General features: G+C 38.9%; 1 protein-coding gene across 1 annotated transcript in view; it reads left to right on the top strand.

Moving 5' to 3' along the window:
* Positions 1-10,887: 10,887 nt before the first annotated feature.
* The window catches only part of LOC126370867 (cytochrome P450 6k1-like), a 183,198-nt gene continuing 171,176 nt past the window's right edge, over positions 10,888-22,909 (top strand). Inside the window, exon 1 of the mRNA XM_050015978.1 lies at positions 10,888-11,057. The gene's annotated coding sequence lies outside the window, so the exon portion shown is untranslated. The remainder of the gene's footprint in view (positions 11,058-22,909) is intronic.

Here is a 22,909-nt window from a genome sequence, read left to right as displayed (position 1 = left end):
CGTTTTGTTCTAATAGTAGGCTCGGTAACCTCTAATTACCCCATTGGGATATAGTTATAAGCTTATGTAATGTTAACTAAATAGATAAATTTAGAAAAACGGAAAAACTTTTACCTGTATTTCGTGTTTGTCGTGTGTGAAAACTAAAAACCCCGTAGGGGAAAAATGTATGAATTTTCTAAAACATTTTTAAATTGAGATTTAGTAACCGTATCTATTACAATGTTCACTGCAGTATAAAAAACATATTGCGGGCGAGGTGTAATAGCTGCCATATGGTTAACAAAAAAAAATGGTTGCGTACTAGGGATAGCATACTATAACTCACGACTATAATAATTCCCAATTGAATTGGGCATGGTATAAGAAAACCAGGAATGCTCAAAAGTGACAGCTAACATTTCAAGGTTAGCCCAGCTGACGTCATCCCACCCTGCGTTGCCATTATTAAAAAATAAATTACCCACGACCAATGTTTTTGATTTACAAGACAAGAAAATTTTGAACTTTTAGTAAAAGATTTACTTAGGTTAGGTTTAAAGAAATCTTTATTCACAATAAGAATACAAATTCACTTACTTGAGAACTTAAAAACTAAGTATACGTACAAAAGCATTTTGTGGGTTATACAGTTTTATATATGTGAAAAGTACTAGTAATTAAATACATTAGTTAGTAATTCAATTTTATTATTGAAAATAAAGTGAACTACTTATTATTATTGATAATTAAATTTAACAACGTAGGAACACTTACGTCATCAAAGGGCTAGCAATGGCGGCTTGCCATAGGACTGAGCATACCTGGTTTTCTTATACCATGGAATTGGGTTAGTCAGTGGTATTTCCATCGCAAGATAAACTGAGTGCCCACAACTCATCGATTTTTCTGTTAGACCAACGTGACAGGTGAGCCGTATCGCCGTCGGTAATAGGCGAGCCAATTGTGTTAGTGGATATTGCATCGCAAAATCGTATCGTATATTAAAATTGAGAGGAAAATTTCGCCCTTTCCAACAAACATGATTGATTATTATTATTTAAGTAATTCGATATCCTGTTTTACATAGAACCATTACAGTAATAACCAATTCGTCTGAAAAACATACACAAATCATCTCCCTAGCATTATTTATTTAATGTTCGGAGAAACAATAGCTATAATAAGGTAAATACAGAAAGCCAATTATAATAACCAATAGACAATTATTATTATTATAAATTATTATCCCGTTTCTCCCAGGGTCCACTTACCTTACCTGAAGATTTGACAGGTACGGTGTTTTATAGAAGCGACTGCCTGTCTGACCTTCCATCCCGCGAAGGGAAAACCAGCTCAATGCAGGTTTGGTCACATACCTCCGAAAATGCATTCCTCGGGAATGTGGGTTTCCTCACGATGTTTTCCTTCACCGCTGAGCACGTGATAACCATTTATGATCCAAGCATGGATTCGAAAACAAATTCGACAACCATTGGTTTAGGCCTGTGCTGGATTCGAACCTGCGACCTCAAAGTGAGAGGTAAGCGTTCTACCAACTGTGCTATCACGGCTAGCTACTTACACAAACCATATAAATAAAAATATATAACACGAACAGTAACGAAAAGCCATCTGGGCGCAAGGCTGATTATCTGTCTATAATACTTCGTAAAGTGGCTGTTTGTTTGCTCACCTCATTAGTGGCTACAGACATGAGTTCATGTAGTGAACAGAAACTATATTTATGGATACAATAATCTCTAAAACGGCGAAAGAGTTATGGAACATAAAAAGGGTTTACGGACCGTATTTACAACCTGGCTCTACTAAGGGTTAGTGGTTTTCAAAATGGCGTGTGACCCGAATGTTTGTATAATAAATGCTTAATGTATTTTCATATTACGATAAAATTCAAGCTTGTAATCCACATCAGGGTGAACCGAGGTACAACATATTTAATCTACTTCTCTCTTGTGTGTGTTGAGATCAAATATCTCATCAACCCTGGTGTCAGGGTTATTATTGGGCTCACAAAAATAACATAACATAACAAATACTTTATTGCACAAACAGGAAAAAACAAAATACAAAACAAAAGAGAAATAGAATTAGTACAATAGGCGGCCTTATTGCTAAGTAGCAATCTCTTCCAGGCAACCTTTAAGTATAGGAGATATTGAATATGTAATATAGCGGGATAGTGCAGCATGGGAATACTTGTACGTATAAAAATAAATACACTTTCGACTACATAAACTACATAATAATACACATAATTATAATTGTTATAATCCCCGGAAACCCCCCCGGTTCCCCGGTGGGAAGTAGGCGTGAGTTTATGTATGTGTATAATAAATAAATCAAAAATACATTAAATCAAACAAAAATCTGACTCGGACGGGACTTGAACCCACAGCTCTTGTATTATTTCTTATTCTATGCTCTTGTGTAAGTAATTTTAGTACTCAATATTCTAGATAGATGGCACCGGCGTCAGCTTAATGACGATACATAGACCGAGAGAACTTCTCATGGACAGGAGGGGGACCCGCTGGTGTAATGGTTAAACACGCTATCCCGGCTTGACAAGGACAGCGGGTTCTAGTCCCTTCCGAGACAGATTTTTTCTATTTAATTTTCTCTTTGTGAGTTTCCCTAAGCACGGGTGGGTGCTATAGAAACAAAACTCATTTATTATTGAGCCGCCAAAGCTCCTGACGTAGCTCATGTAACGACTGCGGAAGCACCTGCTTAACGTGTCCTTCGAAGCACGAGATGATTTTATTTTTCGGTCAATCAGGTGATTTCAGCCAGCAAGCAATATCCGGCAGTCAGTTTAGGTTATTCCGAACTTAAACTAGAGTGAGGGTTGGTTTAGCGATAGTACGAGACGTTACACCAAGGTATAAGTTATTCCGAGTTTATTTGCAGATTGTGCTTATTCTTAGATTATGATCGGTATAAAAAGTTACACCAGGTATATTTGTAAGGCCGTATGAGTTTGAATTAATAATAAAGTTCCCTTTGTCCCCATAATCTGCAATAGTCACGACGAAAACACGAACCGGGGATTGTCTTTGGATGCACTGCCTTAGTGCATACAGGGATAATCACCGGTTGGTGTCACACCACATTTAGAGTAAATTGTCTTAAGTGTCTACGTGTTGGCTTCGGCCCTACACACGTCTTCCAAAAGTCCGGGACTCCATAGGCCCGAGATATGGAAACGACATACTTATATAATAATAAATTCTTTATTGTGCAAGACTTCTATAAGTTTAATCATTCAGTGGGTAAATATTGTACATAATTGTTACACTCTGTTGATCCGAACTAAGCACAAAGGCCTGTATCTTGGAAAATCAGTGTTCAATTAATTTTCAGAATGGTCAATAGTCGTTATTTTCCGTAATGGTGAAATGCTTGTACAAATGGTGTATGGAAAAAAAATAATAAACTGTGTCGCAGCGGTCATATTTTATTTCCACCCCACAATTTGATCATAAATAATTGATATACGGCCTCTGTGGTCCAGTGGTTGAGCGTTGGACTCACGTTCCGGAGGCCTCGGATTCGAATCCCGGTGGGGACATATCACAAAAATCACTTTGCGATCCCTAGTTTGGTTAGTACATTACAGGCAGATCACCTGATTGTCCAAAAGTAAGATGATCCGTGCTTCGGAAGGCACGTTAAGCTGTTGGTCTTGGTTATTATTTACTGATGTGAGTGGGTAATCGTTACGTGAGCCATGTCAGGGGCCTTTGGCGGCTCAATCATAACCCTGACACCAGGGTTGATGAGGCTGGTATTCCACCTCACAACCCACACGATAAGAAGAAGAGATTGATATCACGTGGTTTCCAGGATTTGTGCCCCGTTATTGGCAATACATCCACCCCCTGTTACAGGAGACTTAAACGTAGCTGGCGAGCTATACACCATTGCCTATTCCTCTGGGCATACAGGCGTGATACTATATTACTTTATACCTACATAACATACATACATAAACAGCCTATTTACGTCCCACTACTGGGCACAGGCCTCCCCTCAATCAACCGGAGGGGGTAAGGAGCATACTCCACCACGCTGCTCCAATGCGGGTTGGTGGAAGTGTTTTTACGGCTAACAGCCGGGACCAACGGCTTAACGTGCCCTCCGAAGCACGGAATCATCTTACTTTTTCGGACAATCAGGTGATTCAAGCCTGAAAAGTCCTTACCAAACAAAGGACAGTCTCACAAAGTGATTTCGACAATGTCCCCATCGGGAATCGAACCCGGACCTCCAGATCGTGAGCCTAACGCTCTAACCACTAGACCACGGAGGCTGTCGGCTGTGACTTTATACCTATAATAATATAATTTATCTTACACAAAGTTTAAAAAGGTTGTTGAGAAAAATTTTCTTGTAACTGAAATATAAATAGGTAAACTTGATTAACTAATTGCCGTAGGCAGTTTGAAAATCGTGCTCTTTTTGTAAGTTTCGCCATTTTTTTAAGGTTCTTGAAGGCTATTGGGTACAAAGGCGTATGTCTATCTGTATAATATTATACGTTGAAAGTCTCTCTTGTCACGTAGGTCAGCTGGAAGAAATCTCTTTGTTTAGAGATAAGCTTGCCTGTACTCTCTGTTTTCTTTGTATGTTTCTTGTGTCTGTTGTATTGTGTACAAATAAATAAATAATAAAGAGTGAAGGCCGAAGCTGATATTTTCAAGGCAAGTTTTATCACCTAAGGCATATTATATTTCAAAAGGCTACTTTCCAAATAAACTTCGTGTTCTTCTTACTTAGCGTGTTAGTGACACCTAACGAATACTAAGGGGGATGATTCAGACCATGATTCTGAGTTAATATCAAATGGAATTTTCCATCGCAAAAGTATAGAATAAAATAAAACTAAAAAAAATCATAAGTGTGACGGAAAATTAAACCCCGTAAACGTACATACAGGTAGGTAGAATTAGGTATGGTTGTTAGTGATGGGGGATGGTTCAGACCATGATTCTGAGCTATTAAGTGGAATTTCCCGTTGGAAAATTCATGAAGATTTTTGTTTTCTGTTTTCTGTTCCATATTTTTGCGACGGAAAAATCCACTTGATATCAACTCAGTATCATGGTCTGAATCATCCCTCAAAGTTTTCGTTACGATGTCCCTAACACCCATTACATTACATTTTTGAATAATTATTATAAGAGCGACCACAGTACACCACAGTACTACGAGGCTCTTGCTTCCCTGCGTATACGTCTCCCGCGGGCGGCAGGGTTCAGCCTACAGTGTTCAGTTCCGTACCGCCGAGCGGCGCTACCGCGCGACCTATTGATGTTTTGTGTCAATTCTTAAGTTTTTAGAAATAAACTAAGTGTATACTAGTTCTCGGTGTTTTCCCTTAAATTATGTACCCCAGCAATGATAAAATAGGTAATTTTCACTTTAAAAGTGAACAACGCCATCTATCGTGTTTTTGGGGAACGCCTATTGGAAAGTCCTTCATTATTATAATCATGATCAATCTTTATTCTAAACTCGTTGGTCCTTGACGAGTTGAACAATATAAGCTGGGCTTAGTTCGTATTACTCATCTGAGTGGCTCGATGTCGACCTAGGGTGTAGAATACACCGTAATATTTCTACCCTGTGGGGACATATCACAAAAATCACTTAGTGATCCCTAGTTTGGTTAGGACAGTACAGGCTAATTACCTGATTGTCCGTAAGTAAGATGATCCGTGCTTCGGAAGGCACGTTAAGCCGTTGGTCCCGGTTACTACTTACTGGTGTAAGATAGTAGTCGTTACATGAGCCATGTAACTGACCTTTGGCGGCTCAGTAATAACCCTGACACCAGGGTTGATGAGGTTGGTAATGTACCTCACATCCCACACGATAAGAAGAAGACTACATACCTAAGGTTGAATAAACAAAGAATTAGAGTACGTACGCGTGCTATGAAGAGAGAAGGCTAATGAAAAGCCGCTGTAATTCCACTGGAGGCCTGATTTCTGTGAGTTCGAGTGTTCTACATTTGGGCGTGGCGCAAGCTGCAGGCGACTTTTTTTAGAATTTAATTTATTGAAAGAAGACTTACCAAAAATAAGCCGCCGACCCGTGGTAACTTAGTTGGAAGAACGCTTGACTCTCACTGTAAGGTCACAGGTTCGAATCCAGCATGGGCTGAACCAATGATTGTTGAATTTGTTTTCGAATTCATGTTCGGATGATAAGGAAACCCACATTCCTGAGAAGTGCATTTTCGGAGGTATATGACCTAACCTGTATGTAACAGGTTTTTCCTTCGTGGGTTGGAAGGTTAGACAGACAGTCGCTTCTACCTATAATAAAAATCCGGACCTATCAAAGGTAAACGTACCCTGTGAAGAACGGGATAATGGGAGATGTGATAACTGTTCATATCGTCGCTTTAGTCCTGGGCCATTTGTCACCGCATCTGCAAAGGACACTCAAGTCTACATCTACAACCAGAGATAGCACAGAGAAAAATCACAGACAATAGTTTAGCAATTCCGTGAATGGTTCACACATGACTTGGCCCATACACCGCGGGCCAGTTCATCTGTATTCATTGCGCGTTCGCCGTCAATCGGGCGAGTCCAGGCGATGAAGATTGATGCGATGGGGCGCAATAAATGCCCTACCGCCCCCTTTTTGCCCCCTCCACCGCCCCCTGTTGCGCCATCTAGCGCCCCCGCCCGACGTACGCTAATGATAGTTTAGCGACAATACGTCAAATACTTTTTTATTAGCATGATATACATGTGTAATCACGATTATGACTTTTTTATTAGGCATAAAAACATCAGTTTCACGCTCGATAAGTAGGTAGATAAGCCATTGTCGTAGCCTTAAGTTGTCCTTGTGAGAAATATTTTTCTGTTACCTCATTACTACGCTAAGTTCGCAGTTACTCTAGTCATAGAGGCGGCCAAATAGCTTGCGACAACAGCGTGGTGGACGATTTCCCTCATCAACCGTTTGTTGCTAAGGGTTCCACTAAAGACGATTAATTCTTTAGAATATAATCCTCATCATTATCATTCTTCATCTTCATTTTCCTGTACCCAAAGGTTGCTTGGAAGAAATTGCTGCATGAGCAATAAGGCAGCCTGTTGTGCTTTTCTGTAATATGTTGTCCTTATCTCTGTATTTTGTGTCCATTGTGCTCAATAAAGTATTTTATCTATCTTCTCAGACGACGCCCTAAGTCGAGGTTCACGCCCAACTGGACACCCTCAGACCTGTTATCTTAAATTTTGGACCCCTTAGCGCTCCCCATTTTTCCGGCCACGTAGTATACCGCATATGCGTCAAATCTACAATAAGTCACGCAAACAATTCGCAGCACGAGACGAGTTTGTCGCCGTGACATTGACATTGGTATTAACGAACTTTTTCCTGAATTTACTCTTACTTGTGGTAAGATCAACGACTTTTGTAAGTACCATATCGTCGCGTCATAGAGAAAACTACGTGAGTGCCTTCTTACCGACTTCAAAAAAGGAGGAGTTTCTCAAATAATTCTACCGTATTTTTTCTTTTTTTTTGTTGACTACATCACGCAATATTATAGACAAGGTAGTTTCAATCCGGGAAAAAATCAGAATACAATTTTTTATCTGGGTTGAAAGTAGCTTAGTTTAGAACTAGCTTTGTTATCTCAAATTTTTAGTCGGAATGAAATTAATTAAATTAAAAGCCTGTGAAAATAAGATGATTCCGTGCTTAGGAGGGCACGTTAAGCCGTTGGTCCCGGCTATTAGTCGTAAACACACATCCACCAACCCGCAGTGAAGCAACGTGGTGGAGTATGCCCCATACCCCCTCCGGTCGATTGAGGGGAGGCCTGTGCCCAGCAGTGGGACGTATATATGCTGTTGTTGTATATTATGCTTCAATGTGGCCTTTTTCACTTCCACGCGTTTCAGTGGATGAATCTTAGCCAATCAGCTCGCGTCATTCAACTCTTAAGGACTCTCATACCAACCACGCCGGCGTGGTCGACAATTTCCTTCATTCGCGCTTATCGCTAAGGCTCCACTAGAGTCCACTAGATTTTTCTAATGTAATCCTTTTAGGTGACTATGACGCCCTGAGCCGAGGCGCCTAACTGGGTTTCCTCAGGCCTGTTGTCTTAAATTTGTACTAGGTGAGAGCCCTCAACGTCCTCCATTTGTCCGGCCGAGTAGTTAATGCCATATGCGGCAAATCCGTGATAAGTCACGTCAAAAAACAAAGCGAATGAATCCACTTGAATAAATTAAAAATTACCCCGACAGTGGGTCAAACTGAATTGCTAAAAGTTTAAAAACTATAGTTTCCGTTAACCCATTGGCATAAATTTAAAATTCCAATTGCCGAGTGCGCCTATTTGAACAAAATGGTTTATGCCGCTACTGTTATCCGGCTTCCGTTAAAATATTGAACTAGTGCATTGTATTGGTTCAGTACGTGCAATTATGGCTACTATAACTTGTTTAGAGGGAGGCCTTAAAGGGGGAAGAAAGAGAAAAAACCGGTTAAGTGCGAGTCGGACTCGCGCACCGAGGGTTCCGTACAAATTACCACCTGGTCATTATCAGACCCTGAATACCAACTACCAACAGCCACTTGGCCAGAACGCTCATCAAGACAAATCACACTAGCCCAAACTCAAGGGTCTTGCGTCATTTAAATCTCGAGTTCCTATCCTATAATCACCTGGATATCATCAAACACTGATTACCAACCACTTAGCGGCTAGAGTGTTCATCATCAAGACAAATCAAACTAGCCGAAATTCGTGGGTTTTACGTCATTTTAATGTCGATTTCTAATCCTATAACCACCAGCCGGGTCTGCATGACAACCGCGCTGCGCGCGGCTCGAATTATATTGAGCGCTTCGACCAATAAACTATATGAATGTCGAAGGCCTTGATATATTTCGCGCCGCACGCGGCGTGGTTACCGTGCAGAGGCTACAGGTCGCCTTGTTGCTACGGATCAGTTGGGCGTGATATCGGCTTATGTAAATGCCATATGCCGCAAATCTACAATAAGTAATAAACAAATGAAATAAAACGCATCGTAGATAGCCGTGCGTCAATTTTAAGCAAACAAAACGCATCAGTCGTCACTTTCTCTTTTTCTTTTTTTTTCTTTTTTTCTTTAAACCGCGTGGTTCGTGCGCAAGTAAAATCATGGTATAAGAAGACCAGGTATGCTCAGTCCTACGACGAGCCGCCATTGCTAGCCCTTTGATGACGTAATTGTTCAAATCAAATCAATTTATTTGCGAGAACACATAAAATACAAAAAGGTGAAAAAGGTGTGGTGTTACCATGTGTAACCATTAAATTGGTATCTCCAACATTCAAAATTATGTTATTGAAAATTAAGTGAATTACTGACTAATGTATTTAATTACTATTCCTTGTCACATATATAAAAAACATTAAAACTGTAAGTAATTTTTTTTCTTAAAGTAAAGTTAAAGTTCAAAATTTCCTTGCAAAGTAAACATAAAGAAAAACATTGGTTGTGGGTAATTTATTGTTTTACAAAATTGTAACACAGCGTGGAATGATATCAGCTGGGGTAACCTTTAAATGTTAGCTGTCATTTTGAACATAGCTGGTTTTCTTTCTATATATCGTTATATCATGAGTAAAATAAAGTATTTTAGTGATCTTGCCGCTCATATAAGTACATTTTATCTCCTGTTACCTAACAGTTTGTGCTTTTTCATCAAATTTGGTCATCGTAGGTGGAAATTTATGATTAGCGTCGCCCTATACATAGACACTGCGTAAGCGCCTGTTTGTAAAAATATTTCTTTAACAAAAAAAAACCGACTTCAAAGGAAAATCTAAAAAGCAATAAATAAATTTACTTCGCACAAAGTACAGGTACGTATTTTCAATTAGTTAATTCATTTTATAATTTTGAAGTCGGTGCCAAAAATATACGGTCGAATTGAGAACCTCCTCGTTTTTTGAAGTCGGTAAAAATAAATATCATATTATGAGAGTTTTTTCAACAAAACCTCGTATACATTAAATTATTATCATTTCAGGTAAAAATGGATACTTACCACATCTTTTTATTCAGATTAAAACTAGCGTGTATATTGCGAGGTTGCTTCTTCTGTCGTGTAGGTTATGAGGTGAATTACCAACCTCATCAACCCTGGTGTCAGGGTCATTATTGAGCCACCAAAGGCCCCTGATATGGCTCATATTCATATTCATTTATTCATTGCAAAGTCACAAGTAGTTAGGTGTTACATACATGGTATTAGGTACAGTCATGAGCAATGTAATGTACCCACTTTAGGACTCTGTCGCACTAACTTATCTGACATTTAGTGAGACTTACAGTTCAATCTGTCAAAAAAGTTAGTGTGACATGGTACCAAAGTGTATACATATTAATGCTCGTGACCGTACATGGTATTTAAAAAAAAAAGAAAAGAAAGGAAAACATGAAACAGTAGGACTAGGGCCCTGTGCTGGGAGGTTTTCTGACCACGTGTTTCCCTCAGCGTTACAGATTCCGATGTGGTAGTAGTTTTACAGCTTGTTACATAATATGTAATTTAATTTTTTGACGTTCAAAAAGCGCTAACTTTGTAAGCCAATTTTGAAAAATAAATATTTTTGAATTTTGAATACATGTGACGCACTGCAAGGGCACAGCAACGTAAGAGGTGACAGCAGCTTAATTATAACAATATTATCAAGTAACTTAGAAAATTACAAATTAAACAAGTTAAAGGTAACATACTCATGTAACGACTACTTACTTACATCAGTAAGTAGTAACCGGGACCAACGGCTTAACGTGCCTTTCGAAGCACGCATCATCTTACTTTTGGTCTTTTTGTTTCAGGTGATCAGCCTGTAATGTCCTAACCAAACTAGGGATCACAAAGTGATTTTTGTGATATGTCCTCAACGGAGTTCGAACCCGGGACCTCCGGATCGTGAGCTCAACGCTCAACCACTGGACCACCGAGGCCGTTGATTTTTCAAGAAGCGACAATAAGGCGACGCGGATGTTAAGTGGGTAAGTACCTAAATTTTATGTCACCCATTATTTTATTTTATAACATGAATCAAACATTTTGTGTAGGGTTTTCAACATTATTAATAAATGGTATAAAAAACGACACTGCATTTAAATATAATGACTTCAACAATAATACAAGGGAGAATGACGTTACAGCCAATCAGTTTTTTTTTTTATCAAAGCCGTGGTAGCCCAATTCGTAGAAAGCTTGCCTCTCACTTTAATTATTATTATTATTGTATGTCTTTTTCATATCTCGGGCCTATGGAGGCCCGGACTTTTGGAAGGCGTGCCCTCAATGTCCCACTGCAGGGCAAAGGCCTCTCTTCCCTTCCTTCTTCCACTCCTCCCTGTCCTCAGCTTGCTCGCGCCACCGTTTCGAGAAGCGGTCTAACTCGTCGCGCCATCTTTTCCGTGGCCTTCCCCGACGTCTAACAGCACTTGCAGGAACCCACTCTGTAGCTTTTTTGGCCCAGAGGTCATCGGTCATTCGGGCAACATGTCCAGCCCAGTCCCATTTCAAGCAGGCAGCCTTTCTTGCTACGTCTGCTATTTTTGTTTTGGAACGCAGCGTGGTGTTTCGGATCCGATCGATCAATTACCACTTTAATTATGATTTTTTTTTATTATTTGACTAGTACTTTATTTACCAACTTGTATTTAAAAACAAAATAATAATATACAATGTGTCAAATCTGTCAAAAATGTTGGATTAATTTAAAAATCATTAAATTAATTTTGTATCTATCTTTAAATTTTTAAATTTTAAATTAATCCAATATATATATAATATTTTTTTTATCAAAGCCATTGCCCTAGATCTGTCAAATAATATTAAAAAAACAATAATAATAAAAAACAGAAAATTGTTTTTTACCGGTAAAATAAAAACTAAATGCACGGGCACTCATAAAGAACCAAATATAAACAAATTGACGGTTTTATTTTAACTTTGCAATGCAAAATACGGCCGCGGGCGAGTTGTCGTTTTGTCAGACACAAACGTTATCGCCTGTCTAACATGCAGCGCTATGTTTTTGTTAGAAACATTCGTTATCGCTCGTCCGACGTTAGTGACATAATGTTGCTTCGTGTATATAGGCAGTGGTTAGACAAATGAAATGGTATCGAATGTGGCAATTTTTTTGTCTCAGTACTGATATGTGATTGAATGGTCGGTGGTGTTATCGATACTTCTTTTATTCAAAATTTGCCTTTCAACTGTTTTAAGACGGTAGTTAAACAGAAACTATGCAAAAAAGGTTATTATAAGGTTAGTGATTATTTAGAAGATATGAATGCATGGGATTAACTGTTTGAAAACTGATATTAGGCAGCTAAATGACTCAATTGTATAAGAATTTTTTTTTAAAGAACGTCTAGGGTCCTGTGCCCAGGATTTTAGTGCAGCTTGTTTTCCCCGGCTATACAGGTTGTGAGAAGCTGCAGTAGTTTTAGACGGATAAGACTTTCGTTATGTAAAAATTGACGATTTTAAGTGTAACTATGTTTTACCTACTGAAAGATATTTTGAATTTGAATTTGAATTGAATTCGATTTTGGTTTGACTATCGACAATGGTTTGAGATGGTTTTTTGGATGGGTTTATGGTCTGAGATGAAAAATATTTGAAAGAATTAATCGACCATAGCGGGTCGATAGCGATAAGCGCTGATTGAGGGAAGCTCAAACAGCGAATGGTTTATACATTATACAAAATATGATGCGTTAACTATTAGAATGCCTAAAATGTCAATAGTTCGCAATAGAATGATAAAATAAGTATAATAACAATACATCAATACAATGTCAACTATTAATTAATTCGTCCTTATCCAACAAGAGGTTTTGTGGATGGTGACCGAATGTTACAGGATGGCAGCACCCTCAGTAATGGAACTTCTCAACAGTAAGCAAAGATCCCAGGGACAGTGTGCTAGTAATTTGATAAAGTTATCATCATTATCATCACCAGCCCATTAACGTCCCCACTGCACTGCACCGGAGATCGGGCTTTAAAACACCACGCGGGCGGATTGGTGGTTATTAACGACTGCTAATGCAACCCGGACCAACGGCTTAACGTGCCTTCCGAAGCACGAAGGAGCTCGAGATGAGAACTTTTTTTTGTGTTCACCCATCCTATGACCGGCCTTTGCGAATGTTGCTTAACTTTAACAATTGCAAACCGAGCGCGTTTACCGCTGCGCCGCCGAGCTCCTCTAAAGTTATACTTAGAACTAATTGATGATAGACAAAAAGGTTAGACCCAAGAATAGGATATTTGATAGAACTTTAATTGGTTCCTAATGAATTTTGGAAATGGAACTTTGTTAATTACAAGTTTCAGTTACACAGACAAATACCTAACTGTCACTTAATCCATATTGAGGTGGGCGGCGCGGAACTATAAAGTTCCAAAGCTGTTGTAGGACTAAAGGCATTAGTCAGCAGACGGTTTTTTTTGCTAGATTTTCCGCAAATAGCATAAACTACAAATGGGGAGTGCTGAGGGCACTCACCCGGTACTAAAATTAAGACAACAGGCCTGAGGGTGTCCAGTTGGGCGCGACCCTAGGCTCAGGGCCACGTCTGAGAGGATAATATTTGAGAGAACTAATCGACCCAAGTGGGCCGATAGCGATAAGCGCTGAATGAGGTTTAGGACCGCTAACAAGAAAATTTTGTGTAGTACAAAATGTTTCTTTTTTTCTTATGAGAATAGTTATAATAACTTTTATTGCACAAAATAAAAGAAATACAGGGATGTTTACTTGAAACTAAAAATGTGCTTATATTCTAGATAGATTATATATTATATAGGAGTTGAGCAGGAGTCCCCAAACTAGACAATGGTGCTAATTCCTGCAGACGCCATCTAATTTTAAGTTATACCTGTCATTTTCTCATCCGTAGAAAAAGAAAGGGACGGGTAATCGACAGGCATAAAATTTATGAATACACGTCAATTTTAAGCAGAAAATAATAAAACAACCATCTATAAATTTTACATCGGCCAATAACCCGACAAAGTTAAGTAGACAGCGTGTCAAACGAATTACATACCGGCAAGATGCCTGTATTATTCGCCCGGGTTGTTCATTCCTTCTAAAATTAACTTGTAACTTTAATTAACTAATCATCCGTACCTTTCCTTTTCGGCGGATAAGAAAATGACGGGTATAACCTCAAATAAAATTAGGAGGTGTCTGCAAGAATCGGGGCCAATGCCTGAATCTTGGGGAGCCAGATATTTTTTTATTTATATTTACCCTAAAATTTAAAATAATGAACAAACTAAGCATTACAAAATAAACTGTAGTATATGTATAAATTGACGAAGAGGTACTCAAGTAAATATGTATTTTACGAGGTCTTCAGTAGGTGTAGTCCAGGGTAAGTAACCAGTCTGTTAACACGGCGTTTGCTTTCAGAATAGAGCGAGCAGTCTATATATAATACAGCAGGACTTAGTTACTGCATTGTAAGTGCAAGATCTCATAAACTCTCCAAAACTACCCGCTAAATCCGTGTTAGTAGTCGGCAAAGGCACGTTGTAATTTCGTGTTTTCAACAATTCTTCATACGTATTTAGAATTACTATAATTTTTGTATTACACAGGGTGTTAGTGACATCCGAAAATTCGACTTGATATTAACTCAGAATCGTGGTCTGAATCATCTCCGTTAGTATTCGTTACGGTGTCACTTACAAACCGACGACCGATGTGACTTGCCCCGTCCAAGTACAAGTAGCCAAGTAGGTATGGGTGTTAGTGACACCGTAACGAATGCTGAGGGGGATGATTCAGACCATGATTCTGAGTTGATAAAAAGTGGAATTTCCTGTCGGAAAATTCATGTTTTATTTTTTGTTTTGTTGAATTATTTTCAGTTCAATACTTTTGCGACGGAAAATTCCACTTGATATCAACTGAAAATCATGGTCTGAATCAACCCTCAAAGTTTTCGTTACGATGTCACTAACACCCAGTATAGTTAATCCATAAAATATACGGTGATATACCTATTATATTATACCGTAGGTGAGTGTGTGCACAAACAAATGGTACCCACTGAAAGGATCCTGCTATCTTGACATACAGCGAGTTGATGTTTCGAACCCAACTCTTTGTACAGTGGAGAATCCAGGACTAACCCTGCGGTTGACGAGGGTTCGGAGACTTCGACCCGCGTCGATCCCGTGGATAAACTTGAGAGGTCAGGGTTACGGTGCCAGGGACCTGGACGTTAGGATAGTTTGTTGATTTACTAGACAAATAAGATATTGAACTTTACAATCCCGGGAACGGGTTCGAATCCTGCCTTGGGCACAAAACCACTGTACTTTATGAGTTTGAATTCAATCTTTAGTTTATAAATAATTTATTATTTTTATTATTGCGTATGGCAGACAAAAACAGCAACAACCTCCGTGGTCTAGTGGTTAGAGCGTTAGGCTCACGATCTGGAGGTCCGGGTTCGATTCCCGTTGGGGACATTGTCAAAATCACTTTGTGAGACTGTCCTTTTTTCGTAAGGACTTTTGAGGCTTGAATCACCTGATTTCCTGAAAAAGTAAGATGATTCCGTGCTTCGGAGGGCACGTAGAACCCGGACCTCCAGTAAACCACCGAGGTTGTTCTTAATCATAACCTTTATTTTTGCTTCCTCTCAGGCGGGTAACAATCATAAATAGGTTAGGTAGGTAAGTTAAAAAATATTGATTTGTGATCGATCATATTAGGCTCTAAGTTTTCACTTTAAGTCGATGATAACAGTATCTACGTGACAATATTCATCTATATAAAATATTTACAGTCTGTCTATCGTAATATTATTACGAAGTTCTCAGTCCTTGCCTCTTTACCGTCTTCAAAACCGTGCCCGCAAACTTACCCGTATCAAGGCGACAGGATTACGTACTAAGTAACATACTATAACGCAGCGTGGTTCAAAATACACCCTCTGAGAGAGTATATAATACCGTTAGGACCCCACACACAGTGCTGAGCGGCGCGGACCAAAATATTAAACAAATACTTACGTTGAACGACTAGCGCCAAACACACGCTGGATACTGCATTAGGGTGCCTTTCTGCCAGAGATGTGCTATGCAGCTAAGCTGCGAAGATGTATAAATTCCGAATACATTCCGCTTAGGGACAGTACTGAAAAGTATACGATCCCGACGACCCGATTACTCTAGCCATAGAGGCAGCCAATCAGCTCGCGACACCAAACACTTCAGGACCCCGATACCGACCCCGCCGGCGTGGTCGACGATTTCCCTCATTCAGCGCTTATCGCTATCGACCCACTAGGGTCGATTAATTCTTTCAAATATTTTTCCTCTCAGACGACGCCCTGAGCCGAGGTTCGCGCCCAACTGGGCACTCTCAGGCCTGTTGTCTTAAACGTTGTACTGGGTGAAAGCCTTCAGCGCCTTCAGCGCAGTGACCCATTCTACCAATACTAAGCTATGTAGCTGTGCGAGTGTTTTTCGATTTAATTTTCTCTTTATAAAAACAAAATAGCCATATTTATTTTAGGTGCGCCTTTGTTTCTTACCGGTGTCCTTCGAGGTAATCAGAGCCTGGTATCCATTTGATTCGACCGTGACCCGCCCACATCATTGATTCTTCCAAATTGAAAAGGCCACATTGAAGCAGTTGATCTTAGAAGGCTATTTTTATTTGAAATTCATGCTTTTAGATGAATTTATTTATTTAAAGCTACCCAGAGCAGGTTCGTTTTCACATGCTGTTATTGATTGATTCTGCAAGTCATTGTTTTGCTCCTCTGCGTTTTGGTGGAAAATCAATCGCGCATGATGTGTGCGATTCCATACATGTTAAAAGAGTTTGTTTTCCCCGCGCCCCGCTCCGCTGTCAATATGTTTCAGCTATTAGGTAGGTATATTATATATTACGTAGTATAGAATACGTAGAGTACTCGTTATGCGCACCTGCACTCTAATCTCTGTTGCCGGTATATCACGCAGCCCAAGTTTATCGACCCCCCCACCAAGGTAGGGAGAAAATCCCCCCACATTTTGTTAATCAGAACGAAGGTCAGGCAAGTAATGATACAATCTTTTCCGAAATTATTATTTATGGCAATGGGGATAACGGGATATTATATGGTCGGATATTGGCCGCCAGGTGAATGGCGTTTGCTTGGTTTTTTTTTGTGGGTTTCATTATGGAAGGAAGGAGCAGAGACCTAATTAGGGCTCTCTTTCACTAGAATTATATTATGGAGAAGTAATCGCGGTCATAAAATGTAATCCCAATATTTCCCGATAATTATTTGCAATTTGGCTAAGGCCCTATGGATATTTATGGTTGGACAACTAACTGCATACGTTTTTTGGCGACGTAGTTGAACCACAATCAAATCCAATTACTATCTCACACAAACCGAAGTCCCTATAAAAACCCATGAGTAATGGCGTCCAGTTTCGTGATATATGGCGCCCTTGGATGGCCACATTTGTACTCCGCCATCACGTTGTTTATGGCTTACCTCTAAATCTTAACGTTGTCAAATTATATCTCCAGCCAGAGGTTTATTATAAATGACTAATAACACTTTCTGGATTGAGTTACATAAAGTTGAGTGATTACTTTGATTGCTTGTGAGTGAATGGAACCGTCAAAATAATAGTGCTAATTCCTATAAAAACCATCTAATTTTATTTTAAGTTATACCTGTCATTTTCTTATCCACCGAAAAGGAAAGAGACGGGTAATCGACAAGCATAAAATTTATGGAACACACGTCAATTTTAAGTACAAATCTAAAACAACCGTCTAAAAATTTTACATTGCCCAATAACCCGACAGAATTTAGTTGACGTCAAACTGTTTTCATACTAGCGAGATACATTTTTGATTCGCCCGCGTTATCCATTAATTTACTCATTCCTTCTAAAATTAGGAGCTGTCAATCATCCGTCCCTTTCCTTTTCGGTGGATAAGAAAATGACAGGTATAACTTAAAGTAATTTTAGAAGGTGTGTGCAGGAATCGGGGCCATTATTTCGTTATTTTTATCCGATTGTTTTGTTTTCGACCCACTGCTCTGTGGTCCACTTAGTTCCATACACCAAACGGTTGGCTGAGATGATGATTTTGAAAATTCACATTTGTATGTGTTTCTTGGAGCCTTGGTTGACCTTCGAGGTCGCAGGTTCGAATCCAGCACAGGCCTAAACCAATGATGGTCGAATTGGTTTTTGAATTTATGTTTTGATCTTAAATGATTATCACGTGCTCAGCGGTGAAGGAAAACATCGTGAGGAAACCCACATTCCCGAGAAATGCATTTTTGGAGATATGTGCCCTAACATTGTATTGGGCTGGTTTTCCCTTCGCGTGTTGGAAGGTCAGGCAGGCAGTCGCTTCTGTAAAAAACCGGACCTGTCAAATCTTCAGGTTAGATAAGCAGACCATGTGAAAAACGGGATAATGCTGGGTTGATCATCATCAACCTACAATCAATCAATCAATCATCAATGTCATCACATTCGAAAGTGTTTTTTGTTAACAAAACCACTAGACTAACTAGTTTCAGTTCAAATCCAGGGTTTGTTAAAGCTTTGGTTTTCACTATAAGGCTATATGATATAGACTTTTTTGTTCAATTTTGATTCAGCATGCTTTTTACTTTGTGCCTTTTTTTGATTAGACTTATTGTAGGTTTTTCGCAGGTGGCATTAAGTACTTGGCCGGACAAATGGGGAGCGCTGAAGGCTCAAGTATAACGAAACACGTTGTAACGCACCCCCCCTTACAAAAATACTTAATAAATATAAATAAACCCCACACACTCAATCCACGACTAAACTGACCAGGATTCGACCCTGGGTTATAGTCAAACTAAGTGATTAAATTGGCCAATATTATTGTTGTGATCGTCTAGTATAAAGGTAGGACCTTATGTTGTGTTTTGTAGTAACTCAAATTCTTTTATATGAAGGTAGCTGAGTCAGATATGAATGCATGTTATTGAGGGCATGTAAATAAAGAATAATACTAACTTAATATACTACATATATACTTAATAACAATACAAATAGGTTATAATTATGTCACTATGGTATATGAGAAAGTCAAGTAAATATCTAAGTAATAGGGCAATGGGATGTGAGATATTATAAGTATTTATAGTTTAAAAACAGTCAAATCAACGCCAAGCAAACCTGAACTTAATGACACTGATTAAAGCTTATAATTAAACAAGAGAAACTTACAAGAAGGTAAGAAATTAGTTAGTTATTTAAAATATGATTAGAAATTAAGTTTTATTATTGTAAAAGATCTAGGAACACAGGAAAAGGATTAGAATACCATACCAACAATGTAATAGTATAGGGTGCCGTTTCGAGCCCCGACCACGCTCACCGGCGAATGAGGCCCTACCCTGATTTAGGCCCCTCTCCGAAAGAAAAAATAGGTTTTTTTATGAAATGAAAAGCACATAAATGTGACATATCAGGAGCATTAGGTAAATAGTTGGTAGGTAAAGGGAAGAGTTTCCCAACACCAATTTCACATATGTAATAAAATTATTTAAGTTAGACAGATTTACATCCAATCTAACAACACAACTCATTGTGATGCATAGCTAGCACCATAGCCATGGCGCAAAAAGGTAAGTATGTGAGCGACTTAGCAACCGGAAGCCAATATGCAGCTACTCATCACTGTCCTCCCCCCAATACACCACAGTGCAAGAGGATCAACAGAAGCAGTGACTACCGAACTGGATTGACCCCAAATATACTAAGCAAAAGGTCCCTAACAAAACGAATGAACGACTTAGCAACCGAAGGCAATACGCAGCTACTCATCACTGTCCTCCCCCCAATACACCACAGTGCAAGAGGATCAACAGAAGCAGAGACTACCGAACTGGATTGACCCCGAGTATACTAAGCAAAAATGTCCCTAACGTCCCTACTATGGCTTCAGTGGCATTGCAATAACACCAGCCATAGGAATAAGTATGAGTGTGAGATGGATGGTCATGAATATGATACCAACCATGAATCACAAGAATATATGCAGTCAAACTGGATGTAATTGTTATGCATAAATGCATTATTGCAATAATATTGCATGTTAGTAAGCAAACAAGTTGCATAGTGAAATCAGGCCAGGTAAACCCCTGGACAAGGTATAGGTTGTAAAGTTAGGTATGTCACCATATGGCAACAGTGACATTAAGGTATTATCAGGTAGATGAATAGTAAAATAACACAAATAAATTGTGTTGAATTGGTTTGTATATCAGTGTAATCAAGCCAGGCAGGCCCGGACAATACAGTAAGTATATAGAAGTCATGTTAAGTCACATAGGTGAAATAACAACACAGATTCAGAGTATAAATAAGTTTATTCAAAAGCCATTATCAATACCATTACCTTCATCTCATGGTATCCAGACTTTTATAATTCAATTCAAATTAGTAATTAATTGTATTATTTACATGGCTTAATAAGCCTCAATAAGCTGATAGGTCCAGAGTGGGTCATAATAAATTTACATTATAACACAAGAGGACAAAGTTGACCCATACCATACAATACTACTACTGATTATATGGCATCGGCTAGAGTCTTCATACTCGAAAGCATCGCCACGCACAACCGCTCATCAGGAGGAGGCAATCCAACCTGACTATCCAAGTCGCAGCGCTGGCTCGATACTGATTATCTAGCTTCATCTCATATTGGCGGATGGTCATCCTGTCCCAATATCAGAAAGAAGGTCATGGATAATAATATCTCACCGCACCACTCCTGTAGATAGCTGTATCTCCCAAAGCACCACTATAGAACAATCCAGAACCATGTTACAGTGGTAACAACAACTGTTCCTACAATTATTCTACATTGACACAGTGAGGTAGCAGGCCGTAAACCATAAAGGTTCACCCTGTGTAACTTCAGATTGGTTTTCGAATAGAATCCTCAGGGGAATTCTAACTACAATAAAACACAGCAAGATTACAATCCAACCTGGACCAACAGTCTAGGTTCACAATATAAGGTAAAAATCTAAATCCATGAGGATACCTCTAAAACAAGGATACCTCATTCTGTATACTGATCTCCCCATCTCCAGGCAATAATTATATTACCTCGAAATGTGAATCGCAACATACAGAACTACAAGAAGAACATTTTTGTTCAGTCTGTGCGGCAATATGTACAATTTTCATTGTAAACATTGACACACAGCCCAAACATAACCAATAAGATAATAAAATCCAGTCAGAATATATCGCAAGCAGTCATTCCCTACGCGTCAGTAAGTGTCAGTCAAAAAGTTAAATAGATAAACATACATAAACTACATAAAATAATATAAATAATAACAAAACACAAACAAAGGTAAACAATCACAAGCAGCACATGGTCCCTACGTTCGCAAGCTTCCCTACACACTTTTGACACATCCTACTCCTATCGGGCCCTATCTTTAGCGTAAAATTGTACCTGTCGTCTGAGATCTGATGATCTCAGACCTGTTTCCAACGATGCCTGAAAGAAAAGGTAATTAGTACACTACACTTCCTAGTTTAAACCTAACAGGGTCCCTACAGCGCACTCCGCGGACTTTTGTCGGACAAATCCTACATATTTCACGTAATCTACGCACGGAAGCTAATTCTAATCCCTATTCTAGCGCGGTAGACGACCAGCTACACCTCGGAAGGTTCGGATAGCTGATTAAAGAGCAAAATTTACATATTTTGACAAAATAACAATCGCGCACTGTAATCCTGAGCTACGGAGCTCTCAAAAGTCGCGACAGCTGGTAATCCAGCAGAACGGATCCCTACCAACTTACAGAATAGCTAGTCCGACTTGAAATTCCTAAACCGGCAGCACCTCCTGCTGTCGTAGTCACCAACGAAGTTCCTCAAAAGATCGTGCAAAACCCCTTTTATACCCGTTATGCTCCCTCTCATCTATCAGGCAATTGCGATATTGCTACCACTAGCGCCTCAAAAACATCCAAATGACATTTACCCGACATTGACAATCGAGGTATTTATTGAAAATCTCATACTTCTTATTGACATAAAAATATTCATTTAATTTTATTTTTATTCTTAAGTAGACTATAATACTAATGATGTTATTTATTTAATCAAATTCTATTTAATTTATCAAATCAGAACTGCAGAATTTTAGATAAAAAATATATCCAATTTTGTAGAATTTCTAAAAAGCCAAACACTCGCTCGACCATTTGCCTGACGTTTCTCGCACACATCTGTAATTTACATAATCTACACAAACCAAGCTCCTCAACCTTATTGGCTGTTTCTCTGTGTACGCGAAAAGTGGCGTGACTTCTGGATTGTTCTATTTTAGGGTCTAAAACGCGTACAATACAACACCTTGTCAACAATCCAAAAACGGTTCCGTTTTTGGAGACAAAAACCATGAATAATACCTAAATTCCTCTATATCTCTTAAACTGTGACAATTAGGTAGCTGAAACTTTCAAAAACAATGCATCTCCATTGCCATCACAACTACAAATTCAAAGAAACACAATAAATCAAATATTTAAAAAGATCCCCCACTCTACAAACCCGATCCACCAATGCATGTTTTGACTTGTCATTAACAACGACAACATACTAGCAATATAAAATTCACGATCAACTCACGTTTATGTTTTTGTTCACTAAATGTTCTTTCAATTGTAGGCACGGAACCCCTCAAAATAATGCGATTCACACTTGGCATTATTTTAGTTTTACTTTTTTTTCCATGATTTTTTCAATTTTCACGAATTACAGTTCTAAAAATTAGAATAATATT

This window comes from Pectinophora gossypiella, chromosome 11, assembly GCF_024362695.1.
Source record: "Pectinophora gossypiella chromosome 11, ilPecGoss1.1, whole genome shotgun sequence".
In the NCBI taxonomy this organism is placed as follows: Eukaryota; Metazoa; Arthropoda; class Insecta; order Lepidoptera; family Gelechiidae; genus Pectinophora; species Pectinophora gossypiella.
This window is presented reverse-complemented; position numbering and strand designations above follow the sequence as displayed.